Source organism: Cotesia typhae, unplaced genomic scaffold (genome assembly GCF_013202065.1).
Source record: "Cotesia typhae breed Kobodo isofemale line unplaced genomic scaffold, CoteBio_Ctyphae contig_48, whole genome shotgun sequence".
Classification (NCBI taxonomy): domain Eukaryota; kingdom Metazoa; phylum Arthropoda; class Insecta; order Hymenoptera; family Braconidae; genus Cotesia; species Cotesia typhae.
The window spans coordinates 385,166-401,043 of record NW_027423756.1 but is presented as its reverse complement, the minus strand read 5'-3'; the positions used below and the strand labels follow the sequence as shown (position 1 = coordinate 401,043).

Sequence of the window (15,878 nt, the reverse complement as noted above, 5' to 3'; positions counted from 1 at the left end):
TTTTATCCATTGCAATTCATCTAGAGTAGCCTCGTACGATAACTTGTGCCTAACTGACGTTGCAATTGCAGCAAGTAAGTGATCCTTAACAGTAATATTTAGTTTTGGAATCAAGGGGATGTCAAGATTCGGTTCTTTATTAATGTTAAGAAATGGAGAATCGAGCGACAAATTATTATCATTGGACCGGATACCGATTTCATCATCATCATCATCATCATCATCATCATCATCATCATCATCATCATCATCATCATCATCATCATCATCATCATCATCAACATCATCATCATCATCATCATCATCATCATCATCATCATCATCATCATCATCATCATCATCATCATCATCATCATCATCATCATCTCCATTATCATCATCAATATTTTCATCTATCACATTACAATTTAAGAGTGCGAAACTTATTTCTGGATGGATATCATCCTCATCGTCACTTCCATGTGGATGAATGTCATTCCTTACATTATATCTGGTACTTATATTACTGATGGCTTCGTCAGCTTCGTAAAAACAACCAAGCTGATTTTCATCCGAAGAACAAGGATTTTCCATTCTTGTGGCATGATTATCTTCATGGTCTTCATCTTCGTGTAAATATCCGTCAGGGCGTACATCTTGATCATGTATACCTTCCACACCCATTCTTTCAGCTTGGTGGTCAACATTCTGAAATTATGAGATTAAAATTAATACATGTTGGAAATATAATCGAAATACTTATAGTTGTATGAAATAATTTATATTCTATACTACACTAGTGTAAAACATCAGGGTCTAAAAAAAAGTCAAAATTTTTATCGAGTTTTAAAATAACCAAGTCAAAGCTTGAAGTTCCAAGTTTTAAGATCCTAAGTGAAATTACGAGAATTCTCAAAGCAAAGTCTATCGTTCAATACCTATGAATACCGTAAAAAAATGTGGAAAACGGCTGACCGAAAGGCCACCCCTGCAACTTCCCGCTAATTTTAGCGACAGTTATACGAACATTTTTTTTTTCAGATATTTGTGAACTCTATATAGTAAGCAAATCGTATGCGTTAAAATCCATGATTATCAGCATCATCTCCATTATCATCATTAATATTTTCATCTATCACATTACAATTTAAGACCCCATGTCTCTTAGTATTATTATTTTTAGAGCTTACGGATAAAATAATAAGAAATTCACAATATATTCACAGTGAATTAACTGTGAAATCATAGTAAATTCACTGTAAACTCATGGTCAATTTACAGTAAATTCACTATGAATTTACAGTAAATTCACTGTGAACTCACGGTGAATTCACAGTAAATTCACTGTGAACTCATTGTGAATTCATAGTGAATTCATAGTGAATTCACTGTGAATTTACTGTGAACTCATTGCGGCTTCACTGTGGTCGTACCATTGTAAACTCACTGCATTATCACTGTGAGATTACTATAAATCGATGGTAAAACTGCTGTAAGATACCTATCGAACCACTGTGAGATAACCATAAAACACGGTAACCGAATGGAACAAAATCATGGTGATTTCACCGTAATTTCACTATGGTCTCACTATCTTATTACTACCATTTCTCTAAAATTTCACTGTGATTTTACAGTGATTCCGAAACCGCGAGGGATATTCAACTTATCTATCTATTTATGACAAACTTTGGAACAATTACCGTAAAAAATTTTCTAACCAAACTACTGAACGCAATATATCATTGCCAAAAAAATGAAAATAAATGATTTAGGAAAAGAAAAAATTCTTTTTTATAACATTAGCCGGATATTTCAATTTTCGAGAATAGAAGAATCAGCTGAAAGAAATGAAAAATCTTTTGTGAATTCTACAACGAAACCTTGTTCATTACTTAAATAACAAGAGCTCTTGAAAAAAATAAAATTTATAGACAAATTTTTAAACTTTCATAAGAGATTTTATAGAAACTCAAGTCTTTAATCAATTAATTAATCAACAATCAAATAATACAAACAAAAGTCAAACTAAAACAGGCTCTTTCTTTAAGTGTTCCGATGACTATGTTATTAGTTCAGATTGTAAAATTAACATTGAATGCCATAAAAAAATTATTTTGTATCACATATATCGCTTGGCGTCAATGCATAAGTACTGAAACGGTCGCGCAGAGCCCAATTATCAACGTTAAATTAAAATTATAAATAATGGGGCTACAAATCAGGGAGTCAAGACTTCTATAAATAAAATTTTCTCTTCTTTTCAGATTTTTCTTCAAATTTCCAATACCTTCAATATTTTGGAAGTTATAGCTACAAGACAGAGATTCCCTTGATTACCCTTCGTTTTTTGTTAATAACAAATGATACTTTTAATGGTGAATTAATTAAAAAAAATACCACCTTTTTAAAATTGAATTCTGAATCCAATGCACCCAACGCCACATTTTTTAAAGCATTGTAACGATTTTTCGTAGAAAACTCACTTCTCGACTAGACTATATTGGGTTGGATCGTGTTAAAACAGATTGAAAAACAGAGATGTAAAAAATTCCATCGGATTGGGTTGGTTCGTATTGGACTTTATTTCAACTTTGATTGCTGGAAAAATCAAACAATTTGTTCGTAAGTTATAACTGTTAAAAAATTCGTAAATCATCTTTTTTTTTTTTTTTTTTTTCATATAACTTATGAATTGTTGAGCTTAAAGAGTTCAAAGTTCATCCGGACGGAAGACTTTCAATTCAATTTTTCAACAGACTCAAAAAAATTGAATTTACAGTGAAAAAAACCATGAATTCTATTTCGACTTCAACTTTAAGTTTGAATAGCTTTGAAAGGAGTAGATTTAGCTGGAATTTTTGAAAGATGTTTTTATATAGACGATTGAATTTCCATTAAAAACCTCTATAAGATTTGTTCAGGACACTGATTTTTAAGTAAATTACAAAATTCCAAATTCAAAAAATCCAATTGTGAAATTATACCAATTATCGAGGCGTGGTTATGAGAAAATGGTTTATCTGATAAAAGACATAATTTTGTTTTTTTTTTTTTTTTTGGAAATCATAAAATTTCATGAAAAAAATGTCTTTGAGTCAAATTCATTTATCTCCTTAGATTAGAACTTAAGAGTCGAAATTTCATTTAAAAAAAAATCAAAAATTGCAATGATCGACCTCAACATTAATTTTCAGGGCTCAAATTTTCACGATCTTTTTTTTGTTACTCCAAATGATATTTTCAATCAAGTAAAAAAAAAAACAAAAAATAGAATCATTTGGCCCAGTTTAATGAAGATCTTGAATATATCAAGTCGAAATTTTAGTATGTAAAGGGTGCTCCTTCAATTTAACGTATTAAAAAATAAAATTAAAGCAAGAGATGCGAAAAGAAAGTTCTATTAATATTTCTAACTATTGCAGTGTTATGGTCAATAAATCATGTATTTATAAATTCTTTGAGTTCATTAACTTTTCAAACTTGAAAAGCATTTTCACAGTGGTGATCACAGCAGGCCAAAGTCATTTCCCTTAAGAGACGGAGAGAACCAAGTAAAACAGCCTTCTGCATCCTACCTGCCAAGATCTCAGCTTTTGATGAGCAAGCTGGAACTTTGGCAAGTGAGGATACAAAAGACTGTTTCATCCCTCCTAGGACGCCAACAATCAGGACGACAAGCTTGACACGGTAACCTGGGTAAAGTTTGCCAATTTCAAACAGGAGATCCTGATATATTTGTCTTTTGTGCTCTTCTTTGGCTGAGATGTTGTATTCAGCCGGGGCCGAGAACTCAATGACATAAATGTCACGAGTGGCCTTGTCGAAGAGCACAATATCAGGTTTGTTGTGATCCATCCGCCGGGTTGTTGCAAATAGCATCTTCCAATAAATTTTGCAACTGTCATTCTCAACAACCTGGGGAATATCTCGTAGCAGATAAGGCAATACTGGTGTCACGTCAATACCGTAGCAATGACGAAGATAGTAGTACAGTACTCTCAGGGCAGCATTGAGACGCTGGATATATGCACCCCTCGCCAGCACTGGACATGCCGACAAAAGGTGCATAAGCGTCTCCGGATGTTGTCTATACCTCCTACAGGACCTGTCCGGAAGCTCCACCTGGAGCACCTTGCTACGGTACTCAAGAGTGTTAATGACACCATCTTGGCAGGCAAATATGAACCCTTCAGTATCGGACATCAAGCCAGCTGACTTTAAGAAGGAAAACGTCAGCTGGGTGGACAAGCCATGATCACGCACGTGTATAAAGAACACACTGTGCATGGACTTGTCCATCAGTTCGCCAAGGAGTAGTTTTTCCTCGGCGTTCCTGATGACGCTCTTAAATTCCTCCTTTCGGAGTTCCATAAGAGCGTTTATTTCTCCAAGACCAAGGGTTCTTGCCGCATATATTGCTGCCTTATACATGAATGACCCCTTATGCGCATTTTCATGTTTATGTACAATTTGCATAAGAAAGTCATCCTCGTCTGCAGTGAAATTGACAACTTCGTGTGTTAGACCCAGGACCAAACGGTCGTGAAGCCGCTCCAAACTCTGCAAACCTCTCCCACCGATGGACCGGGAGAGGTATAATCTGGCGACTGATGAATTGGGGTGCATGCTCCGATTCATATTAATGATCTTACGGGTTTTGATGTCGAGATCTCGTAAATCCTTTCGGTCCCATTTCAGGATACCGAAAGAGTATAGTAAGACTGGGACAGCGAGCATGTTAGTAGCTGAGACTTTGTTTTTGCCAGAAAGCTCGGAGGACCTAATTTTCCGGAGTCTCCTAACATACTCGCTCTGGAGAGTTGCTTGGGCATGCATGCGGTGCTCTTCCATACCTAGATATCTATACAACTCTCCGGCGTCTAATTGTCTTAAGACACTCCCATCCACTAACTCGACATCATCACCCGAATCAGACCATTTACCCCTCGCCAGATGTACGACCGCACACTTGTCCAACCTAAAAGACATTCCGACATCTCGTCTGTACTCTGCTACGATGTTGAGGGCTGCTCGTAGATGATCTTCATCAGCACTATATAGCTTCAGATCATCCATCGAATCTAAAAAAAGCTAACCGTAAGATGGACGGTGTGGCTTAATGTATATAGAATAAACAAAAGTAAAATTTAGTATAGACCGGATAGCTCAAATGGTAGAGTAGTCGACATGTCATCGGAAGGTTCTGGGTTAGAATCCCAGTCCGAGCTATTTGAATTTTTTCTCGCATATTCTATATACTCACATTAAGAGTTTCTGTCCCTAATCCTTTCTCAAACCTTTCCCACCAAAATATCCTGTTACGTGAATGTTAGAACGCTTTACGTAATAATTATTCGTAACTCCTATTCTTTCCCGCTTCACAGCATTAATTTCAAATTTGAAAAATGTGGAACGCTTTACGATTTTGCGTGTCATCCTTGCGCAAGAGCCATGCTAATCTGTGCTTAATCCAAGCTCAATGACCACGCCCATAGCTGGATAATATTTGTCCTCAGGAATTAGTGGTAAAGCCCGGGTAATTTTGGAATCCAGGTTACTAAAACAGAGATCGAGTATATTGAAATTATCCTGATGTAAAGTATCAAGTTGAGTCCATTCTAAGGAGGCGAAACTTTCATATAGTTGTTTAGAACAGTCATCTCGTGGGAGGTTGCTTGCTAAGTTATAATCACCCAGTAAGATGAACTTGGCACGTGGGAATTTTCCTTTTAATCGAGAAATAGTATTTAGATGATCCTGATAAATTTCGAGAGTGGATTGCGGAGGAAGATATGTACAACCGATGATGATGTCAGTGTCTCTGCCCTTGATTTTGATGAATAATTGCTCAAGGTGGTCATTTATGTAGGTTATCGGTTCAACTCGGAGTGTACTTTTAGTTGCAATAAGAACACCACCGCCGCGTTTGTAGATACTAGTTGTAGAATCTCTGTCCTTCCTGAAAAGCGTGTAGATGCTATCAATGACTTCACCGTTAGAGATTCCTTCATGATGCCAGGATTCGGTAATACAAATGACATCAACATCGGACCCAGCTGTGGCAGTTAAGAAACTGCTCAACTTAGTCCTCAATCCCCTCGTGTTCTCATAATATAATTGAAGGTATCCGGGAGGTCCTCTTTTCACTGATCGAGCGACAATTACTATTAACTATTCTGAGAAAGTCGTTAATATACTTGATTGTCTTTGCGGTATTCCAGTTTTAATGAAGAGATTCTAGCTTGATACGGAGGTCTTTGAGATATGACTGCTGTGCTGGAGTAAGATCAGGTTTGAAGGAGACTTGGTCTTTGTCTTTGATGCCAGATCCTTGGTTTGATTTTAGGATAGAAAGGGCTTGAGTTTCTAAGGTTGTTCCGATTAGTAGAGGACGAGTACGGTCAGGCAAGGGTCGTCCAAGCCTGCGGAGTTTGAAATCAGCTGTGTTCGCAGCTATATTTTGAAGCAGCATAGCAGAGAGTTGAGTTCTGTCATCGTTAAGACATTCCTTGCCATCCGCCGCCTTTTGATTCGACGATGTTCAGAGCTATAACATTGCGTTCACGTCGTTTGCGTTCACTCATTTCCATTATAATATCTTCAGAGGATAATTGAAAATTCCTTATTTTATCCTCCACTGCACCAAGTCTTTTATTGAAATTATTGCATTCATTTGCCAGCAAAATAGATTGCTTAGATACTTTAATTACCTCAGTCCTTATCTCAATGACCTCAGTCTTTATCTCAGCGATGTTATTATCCATAGCTGCCTTGAATCTATCGAATTTATGATTAAATAATTTGGTGATATGTTGTAATTGTTTACCTAATAATCTTTTCAATTTGCTAGAGTTGGCGACTTCATCGTGAGTCAACCTCAAACAATACAAATCTAACCTCATTTTCGCATGAATTACATTTCCAAATAGCCGCTTCTTTCTTGATGTTTCTTGCGAGAGCTTTGAGCTCGGGAATTGGAAGACCGGTGCATTTAGCATGATACCAATTACGACATTTATCACATTGGATACTAGATGTATTTTCTCTTATTAATTGTGAGCAAGCTTCACAGACAGTCTGTAGCGTGGTTTGTTTTTCCGGAGGAGGAGACATATTTTATGGATCACCAATAACAAAAAAGTTTAATTAATTTAAGAACCGTGAAAATTTACACTGGACACTGATGAAAAATAAATTAATTATGTTAATTAATTATTGATAAATTAACAATTTAGTAAGAGCGAAAAAAATAAACAAAAGTCTGGGAATGCCGCCTAGCGGAATTATCTTAATCTATTTTATTTCTGCAGTCCCGCACTAAGAAGAATTCATAAATTATGTAATCAGTAATAATAACTTGTATGTGAAATTCTTATTTCGTTCAATAAATTACTACATGTGTAAAATGTACTAATAGCAGGAAAACAGTAGATCAGGTCTATACTGGTTATCTCATTAAAAACTGCGGAAATATTATTAAATATATAAACTATAATTTTATTTACACTAATTATACTTAAAACTCAATTGATATGATAGCGTATTGTTATTGAATATGCTCACTGAACAATATGCAATGTTAAGTTTTGGAAACTTCACAATAACTTTTTCCTCGCCACCAAATAAACGGTTGTTGTAAAGAAATTTGTTGTAAACGTTATCGAAACTCAATAGACATGGCCTAAATTTCATGTTTCAAAAAGTTCTAGCTCATAAACAACAACATTTTTAGTATATTTATCATCATCAAACACACGATCACTATATAAATATAAGATTTTGACGTTCAGTTTACTAAACACAATTAGCTTCTTTCTTAATCATTTGTTAAATAACGTTAAATAAATCCAATATTGCGAAGATTATCTAATTAAAACAAACGAAAATCATTGTCAAAACAAATGAATGAAAAATTATAGTCTTTTGTTTCCATTAGGAAAAAAAAATGTGCATAAAACTGTTATGTCCAAGGGCGTTTCTAGAGCGGTAGCGAAAATGGTGGAGGTTTGGACTAACGAATTAAAGAATACGCAACGGAGGTTTTAATTTCGTTGTTTTAATTATTTATGTGGGACGTTTTCGAGATACAAACTTCCTTCGTTTGAGACTGACGGATTTTTATGTGAATAGATGTACTTACTCTTTGCAGGATTTTTGGTTGTTACTGGATCCGTGATTCTTGGGCTGCTGTTAGCGCCTTTTTCTGAATTGGGCCCTGTGATTGGTCCTTGCAGCGGATGGATTAGGATGGAATTGGGCTGCTTATTTTACGGGCTTCTTATTTTTTGAAATGAACTGATCTAAAACTGATTTCACTTTTATTTAGATTTATTTTTATAAACACTAAAACTTACAGTTTCACAAATTTGATTTTTATGTAATTTAATTTAATGAATCTTAATGATTTGATTGAGCTAACGTCCTCCAGTCTCCCGTAGGGTAAAGTGCGCAAATTTAGCTTTTAGAGATATTTTAATTAAACTTATTGGCCGGATTCTCGCCTAAGTGCATAGCAAATTAGAACTTTGAGATTCCGGTTCTCTATGGTTGTATTTAATAACTAATACGTGGCCTGCCGGTTAACCCGAGTCTCAACTCGTCTTAAGTGCAGCGCAAATTAAGATAAGGGACTATTACAACGCACGGGCCCGTCAACTAAACGCGGAAGTCGAATTAATTAACAACGATGAGGCGTTGGCTGTTGATCGCCTTTTTAAATACTCGCGTTGCTGAGATTGCAGAAGTCCCCGCTAGTCAACCAGCAGTCGCGTAGCTTATATTTTATTGTGGCTTTCGCGCATGGAGAAGTCTTCCATCTGCGCGGGTGATTTAAATTTAAAAGAAAAATTTTGGGGTGGACATAACAAAACTGAATCGTAAGAAAAATGAGCAAGAGTTGATAAGATCCTCAAAATTAATAGCCCATCAGCATCCATCGAATGGCAGCAGTTCCATTCTGATAACTTCAGCCGTTCTTGAGTTATAATTAATGTAGCTAACACGACTTTATTTTATAGATGTAGATTTTAAGGTCATAAATCATTTCGTCTGAAATTCAATGAATAACGCTCAATTGACTTTTGAGGCATTAATAATCATTACCAGGGCTAAAGAGTTGGTGTTTTAAGGTTAGCGGTAAATTTTAAGATTGATAATATTACCACAGAAATATGTTCAGATCGTATACAATTTCAGATATGACTTGGTATACTAGACTGAAGTTGCTGACTGAAAACGGAACACGGAATCGGACTGTAAATATTTGAAATTGAGTCCTTAAAAGTATGAGATTAAGTGCGCCAGTGACAAAATAAAATATTTGTGTGATATTAAATACCGTTGCTGTCAACAAGTGTGTTTTGCTCAACTAATTATCCCATCGGCAAAAAATGTTCAATAAAAATTTAAAGACAAAATTCAATACAATATTGAAGACAAAATTCAAGACAAATTCAAAGACCAAATTCAATATAAATTTTAAGACAAAATTTAATAAAAATTTCAAGACAAAATTCAATAAAAATTTTAAGACAAAATTCAATACAAAATAAATGACAAAACTCAATAAAAATTTTAAGACAAAATTAAGAAAAATTTTAAGACAAATTTCGAGACAAATTTAAAACAAAATTAAAAACAACTTTCAAGACAAAGTTCCGCATTCAGTCAGCAACTTCTGTCTAGTATACCAAGTCATCTGAAATTGTATACGATCTGAACATATTTCTGTGGTAATATTATCAATCTTAAAATTTACCGCTAACCTTAAAACACCAACTCTTTGGCCCTGATCATTACCTTCGACGTACAATACTTCATTTACCTGCGAAATTTTTAAGGCAAATTACTTAATAATCTGTAAATCTCATCAGCATATAAATTTTGTGCACCCTCTACACAATGCATTCTTCAACAAATCGGTCGATGACCTATTTCCTGTAGGTTCTCAAGGTTAAAAACATAATTGGCAAATTCTACACTTTCTCATTATATAGAAGTGCATATAATAAACAATTAGTAATAATTTGGAAATAGTACTAAACGAACATTGAGTTTATTTACGTTCGTGGTATTAGATTGACATACTAGTCCATTGAAAAGTTACATTTGGGGTGGCATTTGCCAAAGGACGCAATTTTATTTTTTTGATGTGTAAGGGGGGTCAGTGTTAAGCTAAAACGAAGTTTGTGGGGTTGCCACCCTTGTCCCACGGCCGCCATGTTGAAAATAGGGGTTGAAATGGTTTTTACGATATATCTCTTCAACTATTTATTTGATACAAAAAATTTGTTGACATTTTTTATTGCAAATTAAATTTTATTCAACTTTGGTCCAGTAACTTTTTGTCGTAGAACTATGAATAAAAAAGTTATAAGCGAAAATATTTAGAAATTCGAGAAAAAAATTTCTATTTTTCGAAATAACTTTTTTTTTTATCATTTTTCAAAAAAATTCAATTCAATCATTTTTGTAGATCGTTTCTTGAGAAATAACTTTTATAAGAAACTTTTTTTCATTAAGGCAATAGCTAAGGTTTTACAGTGCTCCGAAGTGAGTAATATTATTCAGTACTCTTAACTATACCTATATTATACAATGTTTTTCAATGATTTGTACCGGTCAAGAATTTTCCGGAAAATGGAATTATTAAAATTTGGGCAACTCTAAGTAAAGAAATCACTAAGTAAAAAATTTGTATAAATAATATATTGGAAATAATAAGAAAAAAATTAGGAATACGGTAGACCCTGAAGGTCATCCGTGCAACTTCCCGCTAATTCCATGCCTAGTTGCATAACTCTGCACTAATTTAGATTTAGATTCAGATTTAGATTTATTTAGATTATGCCAAAGCCTAGACCTGATGGCAAATTATATATATACATATATATTGATTGAAAATGTACAAAATATAATAAAATTACAATTAACGAAATAGTATAATAAAATCAAATAAAACTTAATAGAACATTTGGTAATAAATAGACAATTAAGTTGAGTAAACAGGAGAATAATACAATAATAATATGTATATTAGATTACATAAACATATTGATTTAACTGACAGCGGACTTTTGTTATAAATCTAGATTGAGTAGATAATCATATATTTTATTCTTAAAGATTTCTAAACTTGAAGAATTTATTATATCAGCTGGTAGTTCCTCCCATATACGTATTGCCGTTACAATAAACGAACGCTCATAGAGAGTCGAAGAAAAATTTGGTACTATGTAAGAAATATAATTCTTCTTAGCTGCAAGTCTCTCAGAATGTCGAATAGTCGGATCGTCAATGAATCATTCTCGTAGATAGCAGGGCTTACCAGTGTTTAGTAACTTATAGAAAAAGCAGGAAGTGTAATAAATAAGCCGACTCTTCACAGAGAGCCAACCTAATTCACGTCTATACGGAGTGATATGATCATCTTTTTCTAAATTATAAATGAAACGAATAGCTGAGATTATAGCACGTTGAAGTTTGATAATATTGTCAAAAGTAGCATTTGACATAACAATGATACAATAGTCAATAATAGGTAATATAGTTGCTGAGACTAAAAGTTTTTTAATATTGGATGTATAAATATTTTTGCGCAATTTTAAACTATAGAGAGCTGAGTTTACTTTAGAAACAGTTTTCGAGATATGAAGATTCCATGATAGGTCATAAGATAAATGAAATCCAAGAAACTTTGTCGAATCAGTATAAGGAAGAGCTCTACCTTCGATCAAGATCGGTGGTAAACCATCACTTTGAAGAGAATTCACTTTGTATTTAGATCCCAACAGCATTGCTTTAGTTTTAAGCAAGTTAACTTTTAGAACATTTTCTCTAGCCCAATCGACTACTGTTTGAGCATATCTAGTTATCTGATTTGTAGCATCGTGTAGTTGAAAGCTGTGAAAATATACATAAATAAATAAATAAAAATATATATATATATATTTTAGGGTGGTCCTTATGTTGGGTTTTTTGAAATTTTTTTTCACGATAGTTCAAAATCGGTTCAAAATCTATAAAAAAAAAAATCATGCCAAGTTATAGCTCTTAATTTTAATATTAACCCGCGCCCCCCGACGGTCAAAGTTTTAAAGGAAAATAACATGGGAAAAGTTATATTTTTACTTTGGAATTTTTTACGTCATAAACTAACCAACAAATCACATCAAAAAATATTTTTTCTAATGCAAAATTTAACGGTCTACAAAAAGGTCTCATCATTTTTTGATAATTCTAACGGTTTTGAAGTTATTCGAGGTCTAAATTGAAACTATAATCTTTTTCATAGTTTTTTCTGTTTTTTTGGTCATTTAATAGTTCATAAATCATGAACCGGTTATGCTTTATAAGCTCATTGGATTTTTTGTTTAGAAAATTTTCAAAGTAACTGTAACTTTGGAATAATAGTAACACCAATTCATATTTTTAGCCTGAACTGTCGAACATTTTAAAGATTTTTAACTTTTTTTGGATACAAAAGAAATTCGGGACCTATTGACTCGATTTTTATTGTTATTGGTACAAATATCAACAAAGTCCAATTTCAAATTTTGATTTCTGGTTAAAAACATTTTAGAAACCGATCATGCCGCCATCTATTAGATTTTACTTCAATCTCTAACATTAAAATTAATTCTCAGATTACTCATAACCTACATTTATTTCTCAGCTTGATCAAAATCGTTCAATTACTAGTACTGATGCCTTTTTGATATATAAATAAATTTTTTGAGTTCATTTATCCGATAATTAAGTAATCAGTTAAATATGGAGTTATCACGATTACGTCAAAACATTTTTTTGATTGGTGATGTTGACGTTTAAATCGTAGGTAACAAATTACCATCGAAATTGCAAGCTTTGACAGTGTTATTTTTTTATACACGTATTTTAAATAATACTATCACAGATAGTGTTGCTGCAGTGATTGATGAAATTATTGTGTTTTGGAAGAAAGCTCGAATTCCCGTTCAAGATGTGCAAAGATGTCGAGATAAGTTGAAAAAACTGTATGATGAGTGGCGCATACTTCTTAAACATAGAAATCGGAGTGAAGTTGCTGTGAAAAAACAAAATGAATTTTCCTGTTCATTAAAAAAATTATTTGACATCGCGGCGTCAAATGGATTTGAAATGGTTGATGAAAATTCCAAAAAATTCTTGAATAATCAGAGATCAGATGAACGAATTGGTTTTATTGCAAATATTAAGACGAAATACGATGACGATGAAATTGGTGTTAAAAAATTAGAGAAACAATTGGATTTCGAAAAACGAAAATTTGAAAGTGAAAAAGAAAAATCATTATTTGGTAAATTATAATAATCAACTTACTCATTGATATTTTATTATTTTATAGTGAAGATATTTTTTGTCTTATCATTATCCTTTTTTGTAGACAAAAACGTTGAACTCTTATCAAGCCAAGGAAGTGCTCAATCAGTCTCTAGTGGAGAAGTATACATTCCAACTACTGCCGGCCAATTTAAATCAAGAAATATAAGAGGAACTCACAATATTCTCAACGAAAGAGTTGTAGCTACTTTTGACCGTTGTAAAGTAAGCGACAGAGATGCTGTGTTTATAACTACAGCTATTTGTCAGTCACTTATCGATTTAAAATTATTAGAAGTGGATATTAATTCCATTATTGTCAATCGATCATCTATTCGCCGATGTCGGCTTACTATGCGAGAGTCAAAATCAATAGAAATAAAAAAACATTTCCAAGACTTAAAGTTATCATCTATTGTTGTACATTGGGATGAAAAATTATTACCTAATTTGTTAAATACAGAAACTGTTCATCGATTGCCTGTAATAATTACTTCAGAAAGTAAAGAAATTATGTTAGGTGTACCAACGAGTGAAGATGGAACTGGAATGGCACAAGCTTCTGTAGTTCATAAGACATTATGTGACTGGGGATTCGACATATCTGTAAAAACAATATGCTGTGACACTACTCCTTCAAATTTAGGCCGTCGTAATGGTGCTGCTGCATTACTGGAAAAATTGTTAGAAAGAGATTTGATGTATCTTCCATGTAGGCATCATATATTTGAAATAGTCCTAAGATATGTCTTCGAAGCTGTTTTTCCAAATACTGTTGGTCCTAATGTTCCATTTTTTATCCGATTCCAAAAGCAATGGGGAGATTTAAATAAACTCAGTTACAAAACAGGTTTAGATGATCCGAAAAATGATAATATCTTGACAAATGAAAAAATTGAATCTATTAGAACTTTTGCGACTGAAACTCTTGCATCACAACTGCCTCGTGATGATTACAAAGAGTTATTAGAGCTTACTTTAGTTTTTATCGGTGTCATCCCCGAAAAATTTAGTTTTCGTAAGCCAGGAGCTTGCCACCATGCACGATGGATGGCAAAAGCTATTTATATATTGAAAATGTACATGCTTCGGGAGCAATTGTCATTGAAAAAGGTGAAGATAATAAACTACGGCAAATATGTGTTTTTGTGACAATGGTTTATGTAAAAGCTTGGTTTTCGTCGTCAAATAGTGTCAAAGCTCCGTACCATGATCTACAGTTTATAAAAGAACTCAACAACTTTAAGGCGATCAACAGTAATCTTGCTACTGTGGCAATTAGTAGATTTATGAATCACTTGTGGTATTTATCACCAGAATTAGCAATCATGGCTATTTTTGATGAGGAAGTTTCACAAGAAACAAAATTAAAAATTGTCGCTAAGCTGCGTAAAGAAGAAGAAACAATTGTGATTGATGATATTCCGGAAGAAGACTTGGATTATACTAGTGAAAAATGTAGTGTTAAACGCTTTCAAACTAAGAGCATAACTGAATTATTATATAATGATATTGACTTTTTCGTAACTGCAGAATCGATTAATTTTTTCAATAGATTCGAGTTACAAACAGAATTTTTAAAGATTCATCCTTCTGAATGGGCTCATAATGAACACTATAAAACTGCATTACGATTCGCTAAAAACTATCGGTTGTGAATGACTGTGCTGAAAGAGGAGTTAAACTAGTGCAAGATTTTTGTAATCGTTATACTAAGGATGAAAAACAAATGCAATACGTATTACAATTGGTTAAAGATCATCGTCAAATGTTTCCTGACGCACTTAAAAAAACTAATGTAAAAACTTCATGAAAGTATCTGTAATTAAAAATAAAAATGGTAATGTTTGTACATTTTCGATTCATTAAAATATTAATAATACACTTCTTTAATTGATTAATACTTTTCACGTAAATTATAGTTCAAAATTATATGCATAAGTAAAAAAGTAATCTAATATGAATAATAACCCGTCTATGATTGTTGAATTATTAAATGACCAGAAAAAACTATGAAAAAGATTATAATTTTAATTTAGACCTCGAATAACTTCAAAACCGTTAGAATTATCAAAAATGATAAGAGACCTTTTTGTAGACCGTTAAATTTTGCATTAGAAAAAATATCTTTTGATGTGATTTGTTGGTTAGTTTATGACGTAAAAAATTCCAAAGTAAAAATATAACTTTTCCCATGTTATTTTCCTTTAAAACTTTGACCGTCGGGGGGCGCGGGTTAATATTAAAATTAAGAGCTATAACTTGGCATGATTTTTTTTTTATAGATTTTGAACCGATTTTGAACTATCGTGAAAAAAAATTTCAAAAAACCCAACATAAGGACCACCCTAATATATATATATATATATATATATATATATATATTCGGCAAACAGGCCATGTCTACTATACACCAATCGTTTAAAGACTGTGTTCATAACCAAGTGAAACAGTATTGGACCAAGAACTGAGCTCTTCGAGCTTAAAAATACAATTTATGTGTTATTTTGAGCTCTTCGAGCTTAAAAGTCTAATACAAGTATCGTAGAACAATATAC

General features: G+C 33.1%; 1 protein-coding gene and 1 non-coding gene across 10 annotated transcripts in view; one reads left to right on the top strand and one right to left on the bottom strand.

Moving 5' to 3' along the window:
- LOC141529218 (uncharacterized) overlaps positions 1 to 15,878 on the top strand; it is a 330,321-nt gene that overhangs the window by 286,924 nt on the left and 27,519 nt on the right. The window lies entirely within an intron of this gene.
- On the bottom strand, positions 5,384 to 5,444 carry LOC141530278 (U6 spliceosomal RNA). Its single transcript, XR_012479738.1, has one exon. It is a non-coding gene; the product is annotated as a U6 spliceosomal RNA (small nuclear RNA).